General features: G+C 35.3%; 1 long non-coding RNA gene across 3 annotated transcripts in view; it reads right to left on the bottom strand.

The window, feature by feature from the left end:
• The window catches only part of LOC145675497 (uncharacterized), a 336608-nt gene that overhangs the window by 6899 nt on the left and 305185 nt on the right, over positions 1-24524 (bottom strand). For 2 of the 3 annotated variants that reach the window (XR_014129134.1, XR_014129133.1), the window contains exon 2: positions 3270-3412. This is a non-coding gene — a long non-coding RNA (uncharacterized LOC145675497). Of the gene's footprint in view, positions 1-3016; positions 3413-24524 lie in introns of all 3 variants that reach the window. The other variant, XR_014129135.1, reaches the window with a different exon arrangement.

Below are 24524 nucleotides of genomic sequence, written 5' to 3'. Positions count from 1 at the left end.
GTAATGTATAAGTTATTAGCTGGCAGACTAGTTTGAACCAGCTCATTTGTTTGGAAACGGTTGGATAGATTGAAATCTCGACGAACACATATTCCATCATTTTCAAGGACACACTTTTTTGCGTTAAAAAAGTTTGCCTCAGGGTCCCCCGCAAGGTCCCAGACAGGGTCCAACTCAAAAATTTCAAATGGCAAGGGTTAAGTAGCATATCGTTTGAAAGTTATTATGGAATGAAAGAAGATGGAGCAAGTCTCGACTCTACGATAACCCAATGCAAAATGACACAGGGTCAATAATGTATACACAAACTTAATTGAAAAGTATATTGCTACCTTGAATCCAAGATGGCCGCTTAAAATTATGTCGGAAGTATAGTCACTAGGCACTCCAAACTGCTGAAGCTAGAAAAATCAAATTTAGCATGAACATTCATCAGTAAGCGTAGGTAACAAAAGATACGAAATGTTAAAAAACGCGACATATTGAGTTTAAAATACCTTACTATGTATATATATCACACGTATGTCCAGCTCAAATCACTGGAGCTGGAGAAGCTAAATGTGGTACCGGTACTTACGTTTATTTTCAATAGTAGACATCCACAAAAAGTTAAAAACACATAATCTGTAGTCCAATATTATCTGTAGTCCATCGTAAAAAGTGAGTTTGTATATAAATGCTGATAATTATGTTGCATCTGACAATCACAGCTAATAATTATGTTGCATCTTCATTCATTCCACTCGTTGAAATAAAGAGATCTACGAGTGACTCGACCGAAGTACAGAAGTTGTTACCACCTGGCGGCAGCTCTAACTGCCGCAGCAGAAGATTGGAAGTACCATAGAACGGAAACTACTATAGATTTTTTTTTATTTATTTACCATTTCGATTATTTCTTATTTCCTTGTTATTCTCACTTTCATTTTCTATCCTGTTTGTATTATATATAAATTAGTCCGTTATTGTGAACTCATTTTCTTTTATTTCACAACAGCTTTCAAACGATGTGCTACTTAACCACCATTGCCATAGAAACTTTTGAGTTGAATCCAACCTGGGACCCTGGGACAAGACTTTTTACTTTAAATCGTTGTACTTTGAAAATAATGCTACACCTGCTTTTCTGTTTTCACATTTGTCTCACCGTTTTCGATTTATAGGAATGGTCATGTATTTCTCAATTAAGTTTTTGTATATATTTTGACCCACCGCAATTTTGCATAGGTTTATCGTAGAGAGTCGACACCTACTCCATCTTCTTTCATTCCACAGCAGCCTTCAAACGATGTGCTACTTAACCCCTTGCCATTTGAAACTTTTGAGTTGGACCCGTCAGAGACCCTACAGGGTACCCTGGAACAAACTTTTTACCCCAAAAAGGTGTGCTCTTGAAAATAATGGGATACATGTTTGTCGAGTTTTATGCCTACACAACCGTTTCCGAACAAATAAGCCGGTTCAAACTTTTCTGCCAGCTAATAGCTTTTACATTACAAAATATGTTTTAACTCACGATATCCCGAGCGGTGGCACTTATAACTTCGCGATTCGTCTAGTAATAACATATCAAAAGCAAACACAATTGTCTCGTTCGGATCTCAGCGGAGCCAGTTCGTGACTTTCCCTTGTGAGCATTATTTCTACAGCTGAAGGTGTTGGCTGGTACAGTTTGTCTCGATTTTAACTAACTAATTATTACATCATGTTTTGTAGATTCTAAAATTTCGCGACACATCTTAGGGGTCGCGACACATCGGTTGAGAACCACTGCTCTAAAGAATTCAATTCTTAATGCATGCAAAGCTACAAATTCTATAGTTCGATCTCGAGACTTCTTGCTAGTCATAGTGAACGCTAGCTTGATCGTAAAATTGACGATGTCTCATTTTAAATTAAATGATAACTAGGCACCTGAAGAAAATATATCGGGATGAAGTCACCTGATCATTATCTGGTCCTAACGTTCTCACCTCTTTGCCTATTCTTTTGCTATTAATTAATCCCATTAGTAATACAATATAGGCTACTAGCATTGAAGCTAACATTTCACTGTCACTCCACACTATGTTTCAGTTAGGGAATTATTATCCTTTTTAACAGAAAGGGGAAAAAAGAACACAAAATCGTGGATTGGAATGTTCCTATTGCACGCTTTGGCGTCGTAGCTGTTAACAAATTCAACATTTTGTCAAAAGGTAGCACCTGAAGTGCTCTCTGGGCTGCTTTACTACTGGTTTATAATTTTCTTCTAGTGAGGTCAACGACGACAATTGTCAATGCTTTGCCGATTATTATATAGATACTCTAATCTTAATTGAGAAAATATATCATGGGATTTTTTTCAACAGAGCATAGAGTTAATGAGTTGACTTTTAGTTTAGCGTTCCTTTCAGCAGCGAGGCTATGTGAGACGTGGAACTACTGATTAACGTGGAATCCGAACCACATTGAACCCGGGTCTCCCACACCAAAGACGCGTACTAGTAAATCCTTCATATAACAGATATTATTGTGTTTACATTAGTGGCCTATTGGCGTGGGGGCGGGTTCGATTCCCGGCGGGAGCTCATGTGGTCCGGATTCCACGTTGATCAGTAGGTCCACATCTCATATTACCTGACCGTGAACGGGACGGTAAACTCAAAATCAACTCAACATTCTTGGCCTATATATTTAATATATTTAATTTGTAAGTAAACAATGAGTAGAGCATGTATTTGGATAGTTTAATCTCAATCGGAACGTTGTGTTCCATTCATTTTCATAATGTATCAGATTTTAATAACTATATCATTATTAAAATTAAAACCAAGAAACACAAATCGCCTCTCAGTCATATTCTGGACATTTCTGTTTTCCATATATCCTAACAATATCGTAGAATTTAATTATTAATTATGGTCATTAAAATAATTAATTTCATGTCTCATTACCACGAAGGTGTTTATCACAAGTCGTCTTAACGAGAACTGAATCACACTATGGGATGTACTTGCTTTTGTCTTGAACTCACTTTTGTAATTGAAGGATGAGATGCCTGTAGTCTTGTATATTATTTATTTTCCACCTCGACTCTTCTCTTTTGGACTGAACCTGCGTCTCATCTGTTGAGCGAGGAGGTCGTGCCTCTCCCTTGACAGCTGAGGGATCTTTTCGTGTTAACCATGATGTGTTTTGGAGTGAGGAATGCTCGCTTGATCTACATTTAATAGCAGGAGCGTGAAGTTAAAAAGGCTCATCTTTCTCAATTTATCTTCGTCCCTTACCCCTTCCGTCTCCTTTTCTCCCTCACTTTTCATGTCTTCCTCTTCCCTTGTTCTACCTGGACGCTGTTGGAGCACAGGTGTCAGCGAGAACTGTACAGTACAAATCCTGCAGTCTAGTGGACTCTCATTTTCCCCGAATCTTTCTGAAAAAAGAAAGGAGATTTATTACCCATAATATAGGTACAGACAACTTCAATTATCCAATACAAAACACAAAATGGCCGTACATTACCTTAGCGTCAAATAACATGTTAAACTGGAGATTTTTTTTTTTTTTTTTTTTAAAGTTTTAAACTTAGGTTAACTGAAACAAATTTTTGCCTTAAGCCTACGAATCTTGTTATTGTTTTGAGACACTGAAAGTGTATATTATTATTAGAATTGTACAATTTGACTTACAAGTGACACTGGAAAGGAACGTTTGGTATGTCATGGACAGCTTTTCTTGTGCTATTAATGATACACAACACAACTCTTCTAAGATTTTCTACGTAAACTGAGTTCACGGACAAAAAAAAAAAAAAAAAAAACATGTGTCAATACTTACTATGAGAAAAAATATCACAGAGACAATTTTTGAGTATAGACGAACAGAGATGGATAGAGATTTGAGTTTTAACGTCCCTTTCGACAGAGAGGCTATATAAGATGTGGAATTACACCTTAACGTGGGATCTGAACCATACGAGCTCCTGCCGGGAATCGAACCGGAATCTCCCACACCAAAGGCGCGTATGTTATCCATATATCCAGGAGGGAGCTGTACGAACAGAAATGGAGTAGATCAGTGGAACGTGGGTCAGCATTAACGACTCACTATGACCCATTCCTTCTGTGGTTTGTTGTGACTCACTGTGATTTGCCAGTAGCCTAACTATGCCTATCATTTGTTTCTAAAAAAAAACAAAAGATAGGCCCTACAATTAAGTATGACGTCATTGAACTTCTGTGTATATTTTTAAACAAGAGACTGCTTTGTGAAGAAGAAAGTAAAAATTGGACTGCCTTACTTACAAAGACTACTTTCCGTAAACAATCACCTGCCTTTAAAATGTAAGTGAATGAGCCTACGAAGTTTATTTTTACCTACGCAGGTTAATACTAGCCTTTTGATTTCAACATTGGTTAAAAGTTGTCCAAGTCTACATGGTGATATTGTTTACCATCTTCCGTAATGACAACAATGTTTTGAAAGGATCTACAATATTAACTCTCAGATCTCCTAAATCTTAACTTACATGAGACAAAACAGACAAATGTGACTTGACTGTGGTTTTCTATTCTTTATCGCATTGAAACTAAAATAAAAGCAAGGGAAGAATATTACAAAAGGCGAGGAAGAAAAAAAAAAGAATACTGCAGATAACTTGAAAAGAGTTCTGGCTTATGCAGTTGAAAAAAAAATCAATTTGCGCGTATTAGTTTATCTCATAAGTAATGTCGTTTTCCCGATGACCGCTGCAATAACAGCATCTGATGAGCGAATATTGAAGTAGAAGGCACGTACCATAGCTGTGTTATATAAGGCACTTCGTTGTGTAGTGGTGTGTAGAAGAAAGGTCTACTCTACTTTTTAGATTGCGGCTTGTGCTTAATCATGCAGTGTCGGAGGGCCACATACGGCATGTAATGCTGTATGAATATCAAGAACATTCATCCTGCGCAGTAGAACGAAACTTAAATATCGTATATGATCAGGGTGTTGTGGAACTGCTAGAGGTGATCCGAGAGGTTTCGGTCTGAGGGATCGATAAGGGACGAAAAGGGAGTCCTGTGAAGCTGGACAACGATGCTCTGTAAGCAGCGGCAGGCAAATTCAATGCAAACTGTTGAAGAACTGACCAGCAAACTCCATATTTCCCATTCGACCGCTCATTGTCATTTGCAGGAACTTCTGTATCTGGCGAAACTCGCCGAATGGCTATCATATGCGTTAACACTTCAACAGAAGCAACAGTAAGTTGATATCTACAGTTTCCTGCTCACCCGTCAGGACGTGAGCAATTTCTGAACAGGAATGATTACAGGAGATGAAAAGTAGGTCCTCTACCATAATGTTACACGCATATGTCAGTATCTCAAGAGGTTGTGCAGGAGCTGTGCCAAAACTGGACCTCCACCTCCTGGAAAGCGATGTTGAGAGTTTGGTGGTATATCCGTGGGATATTCCACCTTGAGCTCTTGCCATGTGGGACAATCAATGTTGATGTCTACTGTCAGCAGCTTAAACGCTTATTGACTGCAGTAACGATTGAATTTTGGAGTAACGTAATATTTTATTTCATCGCAAGGGTGTGTTTATCTTTGGTGGTAATGTATGCTCACATACGGCTAGAAGGACCTGTGCTGAAATCGATAAATGTGGCTGGGAAAAAGTCGTGCATCCAACGTTTCACCAGATCTTGCACCAATAGACTACTGTATTTTTCGCAGCTCGCAGAACTACATTTCCGGGAAAACACTGCAAGATGAGGGTGACGTGTGAGGAACAATTCCAAACCTCACTTCTTTGGCTCCAAAACCGGTGACCTTCTTCAGCGAGGAACACTACAACTGGTTGACAGAAAGCAAAGGTTGTGGAGCTCAATGAAGACTATTTTGCTGCCTAACGGTGGTGTTCCAGGTAAGTTATCGTCCTTCTTCTCACGATCTAGAAACAAAGACATTACTTGTGGAATAACTGGTATTTACCCACGCCTATGGGGCAAGTTTGGAAAAGTACTGGTCAATATCTACCAACAAACAACTGTTATCAGACGAACAACAGCATTTTCTTTGCCGAGTTTTGAACTGTCTGATGATTGCAGTTAATATGTATAGTTGTCTAGGAGAAACAACTACGAACACGTAGCGTGCGAGTAGTGCTAACAATATAAAAGCTTCCTTTGACAAATAAGTTAACTTCACTTAGAAAAAAATGTATGTGGCTTACGTAAAATCGTATGTTACATTTGTAAATCCTGTAGTTTTTGGACTTAACACACAGAAAACGTATAACTGAAAACGCATGTTTTATAATACTTTCTGTATAAGAGTTCCATCTATACGTACTTTCCATATGAAACAATATAGGTGGTCAGGATCTCACATACAAATGGACGTATATAACATATAGCTGACGAAGGTAACATACATATATGTATGTAATATAAGGAAGACTGTCAGATATCAGACATTCTGCAACGGCATGATGTAACATCTAAGAGCAGTGCCTATGTAGCATACGGATAACCTATGCTTCGTGCTGATTTCTGTAGTAAGCAAGAGGATTCTGTATATTGTACAATATACCACTGTCCGGAGAACAGATTTTTCTGTGTTGTCCTATGTTTTCGGTGTAGTAGAAATAAGGGAAAAGAATAATTGTTTTTATTGAGTTACTTATTTATTGTGGTTGTTACATACACATGCTTAATTATCTACCTAGGTATTTTATTTGCAGGTAGACGTTCGACCGTCAATCGTGAATAAGTGAGTGCAACGATGGATTTCTCCAGAGATACGCAATGTTATGGTTTAGTTCCTGTATGCTGAAGGTATACAGTCAACAGAAATGGTTCGTCAGTGAAATGCTAGTTAAATTAAATGCTCAAAAATCAGGTTAGGGTGGGGCAAAAACCATAGTGAACGCTGCTCACTATGAAGCACTGGCGTTTAAGAAGGAAGATTAAGGTCAACTGACCTTGAATGCTGTCTCGAGGTATCGATCTTTTGCAGAATGATGCAAGGCCACACAAGAGTCGACTCCTTAATAAAATTCAATCATTCGGCTGAGAAATGTTACCCTACCCTCCATAAAGTTCTGCCTTACTCTCCCGCGATTTTCACGCGTTTGGCCCAATAAAGAAGTTCAGAAGGGAAAGTGCTTTACGTTCTATGTCAAATTGCGAAATACAGTTTCTTAATGACTTTAAACCAGCCAGGTACATCCCCCATTTCCATAGAAAAACCACTGGCCGGGTAATGGGCATGTGAGATCTTTGTCTCAGCAACAGTGAAGAATATAATCATTAAATAAATAAATAAAAAAAAACGCTTTTGGATTCACCGTGAGAAAAATCCAATTACATTAGTCAACAAGTATTTTGCCACATGGCTGAAATAGGCGAAGCAACTTAATTTTTAATCCTATTAACTAATATAGATATAAAAGATTTATATCTACATTTTATACTAAACTAGTAAACATTGGCGCAAATCCCGGGGGGACGAGGGGGACATGTCCCCCCAATCTTGGACCTGGGGGGGACTGTCCCCCCCAATAATCTAACTTATAAAGTGCTTTTTGGGATAAGTGTGATGATTTATCCGACTGCCACAAAGGAATGTGAGATGAAATTGATTTCTCTTGGCTTTTCCATTTCTTTTAAAAAGAATCGTATTCTGTAGTATTTCAAACTGAACTTCGTGCTGTAGTTCGTTTAGTAGTCTCGTCAATATGTATTAATTCCACTTCCGCTACTTGGGCACAAATTGCAATAAATGCCAGAGGAGGATATGCTCCTCTCCTCATGCTGGAAAGTTGTCTCAGCTGTAAGTACTTGCAAAAATTCCGGGGAAATGGGGAGACATGTCCTCCCCAACATTGGAACTGGAGGCTCTCCCAATAACCCGATTTGAAAAGTGTTTTCTGCAGATAAGTGTGATGATTTGTGTCCGACTGCCACAAAGGAAAGTGGGATGAAATCGTTTTTTCTTGTTTTTTTTCTTTCATTTTTAATGAAAATGAAAGTGTGCGACTGTGTGTGACGTAACCTGATGTGAAATCTTAGGCACAATCTCCCCTAGGCCCTAGAACACGAAGAGTATATAGACTACCCAATGTCAGTAGAACCCATCTTTTCAGTAAATGCGCATTTCATCTATTTGTAGTATTAGCCTAGGCATCTACTCATGCTTTGTAAGCTAACTCTCTGGCCTATGGAACCCGGAGGTTAGTAGCCTTGTCTAGGATTGTACACCACCATAGATTTTATTGCCCCTTAATTGCTTTTATGACAGTGTACATTTGATGTCAATATGGCCGTGTCGGCCTTGGGGGAGGTTTCTGGGGGAAGTGGTTTTATTAGTTGTGCAATAGAGGTTGTTTGGAAAAGTGGAATGACCTCCTTTCTTGTTGAAACACGCTCCTATACGATTCTTGAATTGAAATTATAATTAAATTAGAATTAAAACTACGATTTAGATAATTAGAGCATTGGTATACGGCTTTGAACGCAATCCCTAGCTTCAAACATGATCCAACACGATTTTTGATTGAGGATACGGCTTTGAACACTGTTCCTAGCTTTAAACATGAACCTATACGTTTCTTGAATCGAAATTATAATCAAATTAGAATTAAAACTACGATTTAGATAATTAGAGCATTGGTATACGTCATTGAACGCAATCCCTAGCTTCAAACGCGATCCAACACGATTTTGGATTGAGGATACGGCTTTGAACGCTGTTCCTAGCTTTAAACATGAACCTATACGTTTCTTGAATCGAAATTATAATTAAATTAGAATTAAAACTATGATTTAGATAATTAGAACTTCAGTATATGGATTAAAACGCGGTCCCTAGCTCCCACAAGGTTTTTCCCTATTAATTTAATTATGATCTGACTTGTAAAGCTCGTAACTAATTGAACACTCTTATTTGAACTAGAAAATTATGAATAATGAATATGATTACATCCTTTAAGCTCCAATGTTTAGCAATGATTTTTAATGGTGCTTTGTTTTACGGCGTAAAGTATTAAGATGGGGAAAAAGGAAGGAAAGGAAGAAATATTTATTTATTTTCATTTATTTTTTGTTGCGAACTGCACTTCTTTCGTTTAGCTTGCGTGGTTCTTAAATGACAGACTTAACATTGCTATTTTTTAGCGGTGCTCAGTACAAAATTCGTAGATACGCAAGGTCCTGTGTTCTCTCCAACATCCATTGCATGACTGAATGGTGAAAGAATGAAGCTCAGTTTCTCACACCCTATGCAAACAACCTTGCAATATGATTGGCCAGGAAAGACCAGTTTGTTCCGCCTTCAATGTTTAACCATGGCAGATAGTTACCTGCCAATCATTCCCTCTAGTTTGAGTGATCCCACCCTTCCCCGCCTCTCTTTGACCTCATCTTGTGTGAACAGGTTTCTACCCTCTCCCCACCCGCGACAACTGACATACATTTCTTGTCACAAACCACTTCTGGTGGTTGGTTCTGGAAACAACCTTTCCCCCCGCCCATTCAGACAAACAAACAAGTTGATGGTGCCAGACTGGCCTTGGACTCAATGTCGATAGCCTCATATTGAGTACTGCAAAAACAACACACACAAAAAACCTGTAGAACGGTTTCTGTGTATTGCCACATAAAATAATTGTGCTGTTCTTTTCGGCAAAATACAAGTTATTGAAACAGATGTTGAAAATGATAGCTATATAGTTTACTGAATAAAGCCGGAATTTTAAAATCTAGGAACATTGTCGCCTGAACCCAGCTAACGAATTTTATTGCTTAGTAAACAACTATTTGCCGTGAAAAATACGACAATTTGGCGTCTTTGAGGTACGAATTCAGACATGCTGGCGATGTTTTTCAAACTTTAGGCATTGTGTGAAAATTCCCTGGTATTACCTCTATAGAAAAAAGAAAGAAAGAAATATTTCCTTCGATTCGGGAAGATGCCGACAAAGGAAATACCCCAATTCTTTTCTGCTTCTTTGCAGAGTGAGGCAATGCTGTATTACGAGGCAAATTCATTTACTTTATTTTTTTTCTCCCCCTATGCCATTCCCCTTATGTTAATGAATAAATAAAAAATATATTATATAAGTGCAGTACACATTTCCTGTATTGACAATCTTGCTTGCGAAGGCTTTTGCGTTTGCTTCTTTAGTGTTTTTTTCTGGATTTTTTTCTGTGTCTTGTTCAAAGAAGAAGATATATTCAAGTAAGTTTTATATTATTATAATTGATTAGATATATTTGCATAAGTATCGAATGGTAGGACTCCCCCTAGAAAATTAACACATATTGTTTTTTCTTATGAAAATAATTAACACAGTGTAGAAACGAACTAAGAGTTTGTCAATATGTTTCAACCGGGGGAACCATGCATGGGGCATAGCCCCCCCAAACAGGGGAACCGCGTCTGACATATCCCCTTCCATGTTTGCCAAAACCGGGGGAACCATGCATGGGGCATAGTGCCCCAAACCTAGGGGAACCGCGTCTGACTTATATCGCCGTCCGTGTTTGCCAAAACCGGGGGGAACCATGCATGGGGCATAGTGCCCCAAACCTGGGGGAACCGCGTCTGACTTATATCGCCGTCCGTGTTTACCAAAACCGGGGGAACCATGCATGGGGCATAGTGCCCCGAACCTGAGGGAACCGCGTCTGACTTATATTAACTTCCGTGTTTACCGAAAACCGGGGGATCCATACATGGGACATAACGCCCACTGGGTTTGCCAACACCGGGAAAAGCTAGCTTCCTGAACGGTCACCACGAAGGAACGAAATATTTTTTTTTAAAAAAAAAGAGATTAGTTGACGGTGTTAGCGCCTTATGAATTGTTTTACGAATAATTAAACTGTTGTTTGAATACTATGTTTGAATTTTGATTCCGTTTCGGCTGCGTTTTTGGACAAGTTGACCACAGGAAAGAGTGAAGAATGGAACTAGCATTATTATTATAGTTAAGAATATGTGGGGGAACTTTACACGAAAAATATCTTGGCAGTGTTAATCTTTTTAGAGAAAAATGCGTGGTGACATCCCTTAAGAATCGCTAATAACAGAGGGACTTATAGTTTACTGCAGAATTTTTTGGCGTTTTAGAAATGCGTGGTGACATCCCTTAAGAGCCGTCAATGAGATACTTTATAGTTTACTGCAGATTTTTTTGGAGGTTTTAGAAATGCGTGGTGACATCCCTTAAGAATCGCCAATGACGGATGGACTTATAGTTTACTACAGAATTTTTATTTTTTTGGCGTTTTAGAAATGTGTGGTGACGTCCCTTAAGAACCGTCAATGAGATACTTTATAGTTTTAGAAATGCGTGGTGACGTCCCTTAAGAGCCGTCAATGAGATACTTTATAGTTTAATACATAATAGTTGGTATTTTAGAAATGTTTGGTAATGTGCCTTAAGACCCGCCACTGACGGACTTTACGGCAAAAATCAAGTGTGCAATTTCTTTGAATCTTTATAACTGAAATTGTGATTAAACAGAATTGCGTACTGTCCAATATTTTTTTTGATGGTAGATTTTATATAAATACATTGTGTCTGAATGATTTGTCATGAATCTGTATTCATATTGGGAAGTCTTTTCGGAAAATAAGCAATTTACACATAAAGAACACTTTTAGAACACATACATATTCAATATTTACTACAGATAATGTTCAAAATATATTGTTTAGTGTAAAATAATTAAGTTCAACAGAAAAGATAGACATTTGTTTTGCTTGTATCCCTAATATTTAGAAAATCAGTCAGTATTAAGTGTTTTATATATAAAGAGCTCTTAGTTGTAGTGGATGCAATTTTCCAAGATACATGCGAATATTGCAATTTTTACGTAAATGTGTAGACTTTTCTTTCCCACAGTTAGACTCGAAAGAAAAGAACTACAATCATTGATTCATTTTGGATCATAGCTGTGGACTTCTCCCTTTGAATTCGTGTTAGAATAGCTTGTTCATCACGAAACGTAGTGAATACTCAAACGGTTCTTTTTCCAAGACATGACGAATAAACGAATGTAATTGAGTGAGAGAAATTTAAGGTAGATGTTCTTTATTTCTGAATAAGTGTTGGGAATATATTTGAAAAAGGTAAGAAATATGAACTTGAGTATTTTAAACATGTGTTGCAGTATTCAGAACCTTAATCATATGGTAGTCACATGCTTTTTGTACATACTAACTCTATATTAAGCAAGGTAATGAGTGAGAAAAATAAATATTGGCTTTGTAAAATGAAATGAAATACGAAATATCTTGTTAGGGATTCAGAAAGAGAATCCAATGCAGTGTGAACGCGCTCTTTTGCGTAGGGAAGAGGGACTATACCCGGACTGAATTTCCCCTCATAACTTTTCCAATAGTGAACGCGCTCTTTTTGCGTGGGGGAAGAGGGGCACTATACCCGGACTGAATTTCCCTCATAACTTTTCCAAATAGTGAACGTGCTCTTTTGCGTGGGGAAGAGGGAGACTATACCCGTGTTTAAGAGTAATGCCTCCCATTACTGAACGTTACTTGTTTTATATATGGATTTTACAGTGAGAGATCTCGGTTTTACCCCGTCTTTTTGGCACTAGGATTTCAATGTAAACATATGCAGCAATACTAGTAGAGGGGTCATCCCCCTGAAGTGAGGAGGTAGTGATCCATCACTGAAAGACTGGGCTTCATACCCCAGAAATGATGTGGTACCGCACCACTTAAGTAAATACTCGTTCTGTCACTGAAAGACATGGGTTTATATTCCTTATTTAACCCAATAGTTTTACTTATACGCGTTTGATCTTCAATACTTTTATCGAATATTAAGACCAACAGAATATACAAGCATATGTATTTGAATGAAGTGAATATGTGCTATGGTTTATTACACAATGAAAACATATATACTATACTCACCTGAGAAATATACGGAAATCAGTCGCACACGCGTCAGCACTGCGGGACTTTCAAAGCACAACTAATCTTTAATTATGACTTTTGCCGATAGGTGTCACTACTAGTTCTATTAAAATAGTATTAAATCACTATTGCTAATGTACTGGTTTTGAATTTTTTCTTGGAAACATATTGGTAGTATTAGTATAAAAAGTATAAGGAATCCGCAGACATAGTGTTTGTTCAGTTGGCATGACCTAGGATTGAACTACAGACCCCCTAAACATATGAAGTGAACACCTTACCACTTTTTTAAATAAATAAATAAATAATTTTGTATGAATTCCGTTTTATAGCATCAAAATTTTGCTTGTTATGTTGTTGGAGTGGAGTCATATAAGTTTTTTTTATCGGGATTGAGATATAGGATTTTACAAGTGCAAGAGTTTTTGCGGCTGAATTAGATTTATTTTTTATACGTTGGTGAAAGATTGATTTGATTTTATATTTCCGATCTCTAAACATTTTATCCTGTGAGACAAGACAACTCCTCGCGAGCACACTATTCGGGAAAAGAGGGAAATTAGGTATCACGCAAGACATTTGTTTGGTGCAAATGAGAAAAACATTATTATTATTTTTGACTGAATGCACCGCCGGTAATTGGACCAGAACCGTTTGCTTTGAATGCGTTTTCGGGTACGTCCGCGTCGCGACACCTTTATACCGGGAATCGGGCCCGGGACCGCTTACATTGAACGCAAAAGCGAAAGCGAGTATGCTACACGGAAATACCCGCATTAAAGCCAAAACGCGTTAGCGACTATGCTGTGAGGGGAACACTAGTTCCCCTACCGGGAATTGAACCCGGGGATGCTCGCACTGAATGCAAGAGCGTTAGCAATTATATTGTGAGCAGAACACTAGTTCCCCTACCGGGAATTGAACCAGGTGGTGCTCGCACTGAATGCAAGAGCGTTAGCAATTATATTGTGAGGGAACACTAGATTTGATCTTAAGTTATCGGTACGTTTAGCTTTGGGTTTTACACAACACAGATAGTTTGCTTGTACAGATTTATTGAGAATTCGAAAATGTATAAAGTACTCTGCCAGAATTCTACATAGCTCTTGCAAACTAAAGATAGTTTTTATAGGTTTTGTACGCTAAAAGAAACTGATTTTCGTACGTGGATAGAATAACAGAATTTTTATTTCTATTAAGTATTAAGTATATATTGTACACATTAAAACATTAATTATAATTTGCACTATTTTGATGAAATTATGTTGTACTAATTATTTTTATTTTTATTATTTTCCAGAAGAAATGGAGTCCCAACACCATCAAATAGAGTATTTGTTGACGAGGAATGCCGAAGAAAATTAAGAACATTTCTTCTAAAAAGAATCAACCCAACACCATGTAGCGCCCCCATGACATGTGTAGAATATTGCACAAAAAAATACGAGAGAGAGGGGAGAGAAAATCGTATTATTTATCAACAGCATGCCCTCTAAATAATGAAAAACAAAGATGACACACATGCTCGAACTGCGTAAATAATGTAATATTAGAACATTATGTATCAGAAAAACAAAAAGAATCAAGTGTAAAGGAGATTTTGGGGATCAAGTGGGATTTAGAGGGGAGGGTGTGTAAAGTGTGGGGGCAAAAACAAGAAGAAGTGATGGAAGAGGAAGTGAAGGAAGTGGAGGAAGAAGGGGGTGAAGTAATTGTTGGGATGTAAATATTTGTATATATGTATATATATATATATATATATATATATATATATATATATATATATATATATATATATATATATATTGTAAATAAATCGTGTGTTGTTGCTGGATGGGTGCTGGGAAATTTGTGTTTTCTTTCCTATGAATTTTTAAAACCTTTCTAACTTTTAACAGTACTGAGGTATTTTGATAATAGTCTCAATAACTAATGTGTAATGAAAATTCATTTTGTGCAAACATATAAGGTTTCTTCTGTTATATATATATATACTCGAAATTAATGCAGGTTCTATTTTTGATGAATGGTTGAATTTTGAGTTTATTTTTTCAGCAAGAAGTCTCTAATTTTTCAGCAAGAAGTCTCTTTTTTTCTAAATTCTTAGAACATTCCTTGTAAGAATTAATCTGTTGTCACACGACCTATCTTCGGGAATCGAATCCTTGACGAGTGATATTAGAAAATGTTTTCGTACAAATAAAAATATTAAATGTCCAACACTGATGTACTATTCAGTTAGCCAAAACGATCATACTAACCACTTGGCCATGAAACAATTTTAGTTGGTACAGTAGAAAACAAACTGTACACGAAACTATACTGTACAAAGCTTGAAGATTTCAAAACAATTGAAAAGAGAGAAAGAGAATTGAAGTAGTATTTTCTTATTGGTAATTGCTTATTTGATTTTTCACCAGTAATATTTCTCTTTGTCTTGTGGTAAACTAATCAAAGTTTAAACTTGGATAGGCTAAAGGAGACAGTAATTATGAGAAATGAATGAATGATTTAATGTTTCGTCTTGAAAAACTCCAAGAGAGTTCACTACAAGTCTAACTGCTGGTACTACCACTGACCCACTGCTGTGTTATATTGAAATTTGAAATCAGATTCTTTACTAGTTAAATAAATAATTAGTGGTCTCTCTTCGCTATGTATTGAAATGATTTCCCCTTGACTGTGTATTAAAATGAAATGTGACACCTCACAATTATTTTGTCTAGGATAAAGCAATTGGTAAAATGAAGAAACTCTGAGAGGAACGCTTGGAAATGCTCAAGAAAAAAGTTACAGACACAATATGTTCAGCCGTAATTTTAGTTGGTCAACCCGGGATCTCAACCATCTAAGGTAAAGTTTGATTCAACAATTAGTTTGAAAATATGTATTCGTGAGGATAGAACAGTAAGCAAGTTGTATGCCAAGTCTCATTCTAACATTTAATTGGTGTAAACCTCCCTTGGTTTTGAATTTGTGAGCGTAATGTGAAAACAATCTTATTTTATTTGACATCACATTTGCGTGGCAGGATTAAGGAAAACTTCACGTAAAATAGTCATGATATGTATGAATTTGTTTGGAGTTTGCCATCATCAAAGCTATTTTCTTTGTAGTCCTTAGACAGTAAACTGATAGACTTTGAAGTTCTTTTAAACATTCCACTTGGGAATCGAATCCTCTTATTACTTATTTCTTCTTGTTTTGAGTATTTCTTTTATTGGATTATCTGCTTTGCGGTATGTATTTGACTTACCGATTTCAAATTTTAAGAGTTCAAGCTCTGCTTTTGAATTCTTTCGTGTTATTTATAATAACACTCGTTGTTAAATGTTTCGAAACACTAGTCTATGAACATATTAAGAGCTACTTGTGAAATAAATGGAAAATGATATTAGAAAACTATAAGTACGAATAAAGTTTAGATGTCAAAGACATGTACGCTATCCGCTTAACCACACAAACTTTTGTTTCATCTCGTCTCATCTCATAGGCAAGCTAAAACAAAGAGAAAAACTATTCTTATTACTTTTAGTAGTGAGGTTATATGAGACGTGAAATCGATACATCGATCATTTAGTGTAATCTCCTTCTTTATGCTCTGTAAGCTAAGAGAAATGAATAACGCTGACAATCAAAACAAAACAAAATGTACATTTAGAGTAAGAGAGAGATGTACAGAGAGAGATGAATAGAGAAAGGTACAGAGATGGAGGGAGAGAGAGGTCCAGAGATGGAGAGAAAGGTACAGATAGGGAGAGAGAGAAGTCCAGAGAGAGGTCCAGAGAGGGAGAGAAAGGTACAGATAGGGAGATAGGGAGAGAGAGAAGTTCAGAGAGAGGTCCAGAGAGGGAGATAGGGAGAAAGAGGAACAGAGAAATAGGGATAGAGAAAGGTACAGATATGGATAGAGAGAGAAGATCAGAGAGAGGTCCAGAGAGGGAGAGAGAGGTCCAGAGATGGAGATAGGGAGAAAGAGGAACAGAGAAATAGGGATAGAGAGAAGGATAGAGAGAGGTACAGAGAGGGAGAGAGAGATGTAGGGAGAGAGAGGTCCAGAGAAGGAAAGAGAGGTACAGAGAGGGAGAGAGGGAGAGGAAGAGAAAGAGGATGTACACTACAAGAAGTTTGTATTCAATAATCTTCATGGTTTTGCGAAATATGTTCCTATCTTTCTTTACAACGATTTGATAGTTCTCACTGTAATTTTTCGTATTATTATTTTAGAGTGCATATGCGTAGCAGACTCCTTGTTAAAATTGTTTGAACACTAAATAATGATAAGTAAACACTTCAAAATTAGACCTGATATATAGCTGAAGCTATTAAATACCAACAAGGTGACTGGGCTCAAGTCAGAAAGTATACTTGAACTGAAATCTTTATTTCTAGTGGGTATGAAGAACACCTCTTAAGACACGTGGGTGAATAAATGAAGGAAAACATGAGTGTTGGGAATCGAATCACAAACTACCACATCAGAGATGTGTACCCTATTACATATAAAGCTATTTGATTGTACAACAGATAAATAGGCGATATACTGCACTTTATCCGTAAAAAATAAATTCCAATTTCATGAAACGTAAGAAAGAAAGGGGGCAGAGGCTGATGTTGGAAACTTTTATAATTTGCTCAGTTTACTATAAATATTATTAGGAATTAGATTTTTTCTTTCTTTGTTTGAGCTTATCAGTCTTTAAGGACATGTTAGCTATGAAGGTCTCAGTATCTATTTATCTATAAAAAAAAGTGTACTGCACTGTGATCAATATCAGCATTCGGAGATTTATCAACTGAATATGAGAATTTGTATAAGTTTGTAGCAGAATAGCTGATTTGGACAGCAAATGCCATTGCGACATATATTCGCAACCTACACTAACCAATGCTGACAAACATTCTCGTTCTCCTTAAACAATAAAATAAATGAAATCTTTGAGTATTACGTACCACATTTATGTCGGTTAGGCTAAAGGAAATGGCGAAATGAATAAAACTATGAGGGAAAACGGGGAAAATTCCCAAGAAAAGTTACGAACACAATATTGTCCGGCACAAAGTTCACTTCTCAGATTCTTAAACAATTTATTACTCCCATTTGATCTTGCCTATGACCAATATTATTTTAGATATTGTTTGTTGTACTTATCTGTCCGCATACTTTTCTGCATTAGTAGAGCAACTACCCCATCCGGTTGACAACTCTGTTGAATTTTACGCGTGAACCAAATCAAAGCAATACCAAAAGCAAATAGAAATGGGGAGTAAACCGCTAAGGCTTCAATGGGTAATAGGATGGGACGAGTGTGGACAAAGTAGGAAACTTAGCATGAGAGAGAGACTTAAGAATGGTCAAAAGTAAGAAAATGATAATTAGGTACAGCTTAAGATAATCATTATTGGAAAATAACAAGAGCAAAGGACTACTTAAGAATCGGAAAATCTAGTAGACATTGTTAAAATCTTCCCTTTAACTTTTAAAAGGATTATTTATCGATCAAGTCAAACTGTCACATTGCGTTGGAATCCAATAGTCTAATTAAAACAAACACATGCAAAGGATCTATTGGTGTTCAGGTATCGTGATTTCTAATTATTAATCTAAATGTCAGTATATAGAAATTCAAGCAAGCGCGGGTAAACGGTATGACTTTATCTGTTGTAAAAAACTTGTAAAAATGAAAATATTTTATTGCAAAGATGTGATATTCAAGCAAGCGCGGGTAAATGACACGGGTGACTTTGTCTGTTGTAGAAAAAAAACTGTTGCAAAGATGAAATATTCAAGTTAATTTGAATATAAGAATCACTTCATAATCATAAAAGAATAGCAGTTAAAACTAATGGGGGTGGAAACTATGAGTTTCAGGTCTACCTTAAACTTGTTCAAACCTGTTTTCATTGGTTAATCCAAATAATACAATACATCCCACGGTGAAACGTATAAATACCAGGGTTAACAAAGGTATATATAATAATCTTGTGCCGTTGTAGTCGATGAAAAAGATTTCTTCTTCGTATGTTGGGCAGTGAAAATATTTATGCCTAGTGTTTTAGAAAAATACATAAAAACAATATTTTCAAAACTGTTGAAGATTTGAACTGAAAAATGTCTAATGCTGAAAACGTATGGCTTTGTTTCTGCGATAACATTCGCATAACCACACAGTGCTTAATAAATGCGTTTCAACTGTGGGAATCTAAAAGAAGAAGTATGCTTCTTTGCAGTGGATGTGCACGCGGATTAAAAGACGCTATAAACCATGACTGTATTCTGTTAGATAAAAATATATTGAAAACAAAAGTACTAAGTGTTGTTATGGACATTGATATACAGGATGAAATTTGGTATGAGTTTCAAAAGATGCACGGCAATACTTTTAATAAATTAGAACAGTTTTTTCATATATATGATGATGCCATTCATAATGATACATTTCTTAATCAACTGATAGAAATATTCTTGCAGAAAGATTTTAAGAAATTCTTAATTTGGAATAAAAACCATGGTGATAGTGATAGTGTTTGTGATTGGAAAATATGAAGAAATAATAGACGTATGGATGAAAATGTTACTCCGCTGAAGGCGTATTACACATACAAAGTGTAAAAAAGGATTTGATATGACTTGATTTCTTCTGTGAGCATAAAAACTGATAACAAATGAATCTAACTGCTGTAATTCTCTAAGAAAGTTGACAATAGTTACTGCATAGTTCGGTATAGTGCGATAATTTTAAACATATGTTTTGATAATGATGAAAAGAAAGTAGTAAATGCTGCAAAGAACTGATTAACACCAATACAAAATGAAAACTATGTACAACCCAATTTAAAATATTGAAAGATACGCTTCTGCTAGAATTATTTGGGAAATAAGTGATAGTAAGATATTCACTATAATACATTTAAGATCCTACAAACAATAACCACAAAAACATTGGGTTACAAACGTTTATGTATGTTAGTTATCAATTGGTTCTCATACAAGGTGTAAATTTTGTTGCCATCTTTAATTCACGGATATATTATACTCTTAACTCATTTGTTCTCATAAATGATCATCTGGTATTCAGAGGTTAGTTTGTTTTCGAACTTCTTCGCATCTGCAATAGTACAACCATGTTAATGGTCAATACTAACATTGAGATCAATGCACAAATCCTTAGCCTGTTTTAATACTAGCTCAGGATGATTCTTTAGTTTGTACATGCAGTTACGACGCTGATCAGTCTTACCCATTCCAAGGATGACAATATACATTGTTTCTCCATTGGGGTGGAACACTTTTCCGAAGCGTTGCATAATCTTCATATTTGGCTGATCCATGGGTTCAACCCTTTCCCTTGCATGGATCTCCCTTCTTTCCAAATGTTCATTAGTATTTAAAACATTTTCAACTATATGGAACAATACATCGGGTTCCAATTCCTTTTTAGGATGTCATGTCATGTACATCGTTTGTTTAATTTTGACGCGAACTTTCAATAGTAATACCGATAAACATATCATCATTGACGTCATTTAGTGTATGTTCTTGTACAAATTCGAATAATGAGCGAACATATGTTTGCGGGTCTTCGATACCACTAGTGTGCATACATTCAATGGTAACTTCCTTTCCACGCAGACCAAAATAAGGATAGTGCCTAGTTCTACTATTAACAATGCGAAAGTAATCCTGAGTGTCTGTACCATACAATGTAGAACATATATTATGTTCTGGTGCAAAACTCGTGCTAACCCCCGAAAAAACACCCAATAACTCGTCGGAATCATTACCAGTTAAGACCGTAGTCTTCCCTGCAGACACAAATTCACTAATTTTTTCACACGTAGCTTTCAGCATATTGTCTTGACGAAAGAAGTCCATACAGTACAGATTAACAATATCTTTGCGGACTTGCAACTTTTCAAGACAATAGTCGGTACACAGCCAAAATACAGGAATACTGCTTGCAGTAAGTTTACATATGTTTACCCTCACACCCGTAGCATGGCGTTGCGTTAACACCAAGTAAAACAAAATCTTTTGTTTTGCAGTAAGTGTGATCGTTATGTCCATTTTCCGTACATTGACGTGTAGTTTGTTTCATGCACGGGTTCGTCCTAATGTTATCTTCCATTAATTCTATTCCTTCATATACATGATACTCTTTCATGTATTTTTCTTTGTTTCCTTTGGTTTGACATGAGGTAGAAATCTTAAAGAATCCTGTTTCATTTGAAGAAAAATATTTAAATGACTGAGCTCAGAATCGAACAGTTCAAATTCCCACTCTTCAATAATTTGCAGAATTTTATATCCACTCTTTAACGCTTTATGAATTTCTGGGGTACAATATGTGTCTGTTAAGACATGTTGGACGTCACAATGTGTGCATTCAATGATACCTTCTTCCTGACATGTGCAACATAAGCCAAACATAAGTCAACCGTTACACGTATATGTCTACTGTTACATGCATATTTCTTTACTTTGTGTATATGTGCTGTATCATGAAACATTACAAGTGGATATAGTACTGTAACATCCAAATCCTGAATTGTCATCCATTAAATCTGTATGAATAAAATCATGCTTTCTCACACTATATTTTCATAAGATCATATATATAATTAATGTTATTCTTAAGTTAATATTATATTCAATCAAAATAAAAAGTGCAGTTAGTCTGACGTATCAAATTAAATATTTTTTGATATTTAAAATACACGGAATCTAATTCAATACGTAAACAAATATTGTAATTAAAAAAAACTTTTAAAATATTCATAATTATTTCTGCGCATTTGTTTCGCGCATCCTCTACCTTTGCACTATAAATCCTGCGCATGCGTGTACTTGTACTAACACAAATAAAGTGGGTGATACGTTGTTAAGATGTACAGTCAAAAGGCAGATGTTTCAGCAGTTGCAAAGCGAGAAATAAATAAAGACCCGCATAATGTTAAACAATTAAGAACATATTCTTCTTTTCATAATAAGAAATTGAAACCAATCTTTCCTTATCGCAAAGTAAACATGTAAAGTACATTTCACCACGTGAAAAACGTTTTGAACTTGAAAAACAAAAGAAAATTATTCTTGTACATCCAAATGATCCTGACATTCCTGAAGAAGACGCTGAAAGATATAGGATTATTTATCCAACACAAGAAATTACCATAGACGATACTGTGTATAGACGAAATTTCAGATACCCGAATGAAATACCATTTGAAGAGGAAGTAGTAGTGGTAAATCAAAATACAATTTCTAATGACATTCTGATATTCAATGATGTGAAGTGTGGTTGTACTCCTAATGAAGTAAATGAAGTTTGTGTAAAACAGTTACTAGAAAAATATAAACTTTCTGAACCATTACTTTGTGAAAGTTGTGCAATTCGTAGTGAGAAAGAAACTGAGCATAAATGTGTAAGTGAAAGTGATGAAGAATTAAATACTATTGTGTGGAATTTCCTAATTAAGAAATCAACACGCGAAGAAATATTAAAACAATATCTAAAAATTCATGTGTAATATATAGACGTAAACATTATTCCCCATCTTATAAACAAATTTAACTATACATATCAGGAGATTACATTTAATGATTATCATATTTCTGATTTAAGAGAAACATATCTTGAACACGATAAAAATGTGTATCAACAATCCATACTGTGAGTACCAATGTCGTTTCCTAAATACATACAATTATTGCGAATATCGGTGTTCTTCTTTTTCTATAGATGAACAATGTGTGTTATTATGTATTGACCGTTGGAAACCACAGCGAGAACTTTTGTGTTACGGGTGTTTCCAAAATCGCGCTAATTTAAATGAACATGAGTGTATTACTTTAGACTATGATATGTTATGCTATAATGAATGGCGTAGAATGGTAAGCACACAAACTTTTGATGACTTATATGAAGATTTTGCAACAGTGCATTGTGATACTGAAATTGATGATTGGACATTTACATATACATTATATAACATTTTATTAAACAAAGATAACATTCAGTTAATTACAGAGTTATTCTTACAAAAAGATTTACATTATAATATGCACAAAAAATAGTAATAATGGAAAATAAAAACTCTTCTGCTAATCAATTACAAAATAATAATAAAAACAATGTCTATAAATTAACAAAAACAAGTGATAAAAAACTTTCAGCAAAAAATTGGCCAATATGTAATTGTACATATACTAATATAAATATAGATTGTATTAAACAATATATCAAGGAATGTTAAAATCACAATTGTATCTGTATGTAAACTATATATATATATATCTTATTGTAATTTGTAAATAAAATTTTATCACTGTATATTACTTGTTTTCATTTTTTTATTATTTCCTTAGATGTATGATTTTGAAAACTTTCTTTTGTGTAAATGCGTTTTACATTATCGTACTTAAAATATTCTGTGAAAATTATTTCATGCAACTAAAAACTTTATCATGTGCATATGAAACTTTATCATATGCATATAACAAAAATCCGTATGTTATGATCCACGTGCCTAAAATTTGTTTGTGCACTTTTATATTGCATGCATGTGAAAAAACCTCAAATTTTTTAGTTTACGGTTCTGCATTTTGTTTTTTAAATTTGTATTTTCATTTTGACAACTTTAATTTTTAATTTTGAAAATTACATTTTCATTTTTGACAAGTTGCATTTTTAATTTTGAAAATTACATTTTCATTTTGACAACTTGCATTTCTAATTTTGAGAGTTACATTTTCATTTTTTTACAACTTGCATTTCTAATTTTGAAAGTTACATTTTCATTTTTGACAAGATGCATTTTTAGTTTTGACAACTTGCATTTTCATTTTTGACAAGATGCATTTTTAGTTTTGACAACTTGCATTTTCATTTTTGACAACTTGCATTTTAGTTTTGACAACTTGCATTTTAGTTTTGACAACTTGCATTTTTAATTTTGAAAGTTACATTTTCATTTTTCACAAGATGCATTTTTAGTTTTAATTTTGTTCAATCACTTCATATTTTTACGGATTGTATGTTATACATACTCTGCTTATGTATTGGATCGTTTGCTGTGCAAACTCATTGTTAAAATAGATTGTGAACGTTTTAAAATTGGTGTTAATTATTTGTTTTTGAAAAAAACACTTCGACATTTATACCACATGTATGTGAAAAACTTTCTGCATGTTATGATTCGCGTTTGTAAAAAGTTTCTGCATGTTATGATGCTTGTATGTAAAACATTTTCTACATGTTATGATTCGCGTTTGTAAAAACACTTTCTGCATGTTATGATTCGCGTTTGTAAAAACACTTTGTGCATGTTGTGATTCGCGTTTGTAAAAACATTTTCTGCATGTTATGATGTTTGTATGTAAAACATTTTCTGCATGTTATGATTCGCATTTGTAAAAAACAGTTTCTGCATGTTATGATGCTTGTATGTAAAACATTTTCTGCATGTTATGATGCTTGTATGTAAAACACTTTCTGCATGTTGTGATTCACCTTTGTAAAACACTTTCTGCATGTTATGATGGTTGTATGTAAAACAGTTTCTACATGTTATGATGCTTGTATGTAAAATCAGTTTCTGCATGTT

Source organism: Thermobia domestica, chromosome 18, assembly GCF_964235325.1.
Source record: "Thermobia domestica chromosome 18, izTheDome1.hap1.1, whole genome shotgun sequence".
Taxonomy (NCBI): domain Eukaryota; kingdom Metazoa; phylum Arthropoda; class Insecta; order Zygentoma; family Lepismatidae; genus Thermobia; species Thermobia domestica.
This window is presented reverse-complemented; position numbering and strand designations above follow the sequence as displayed.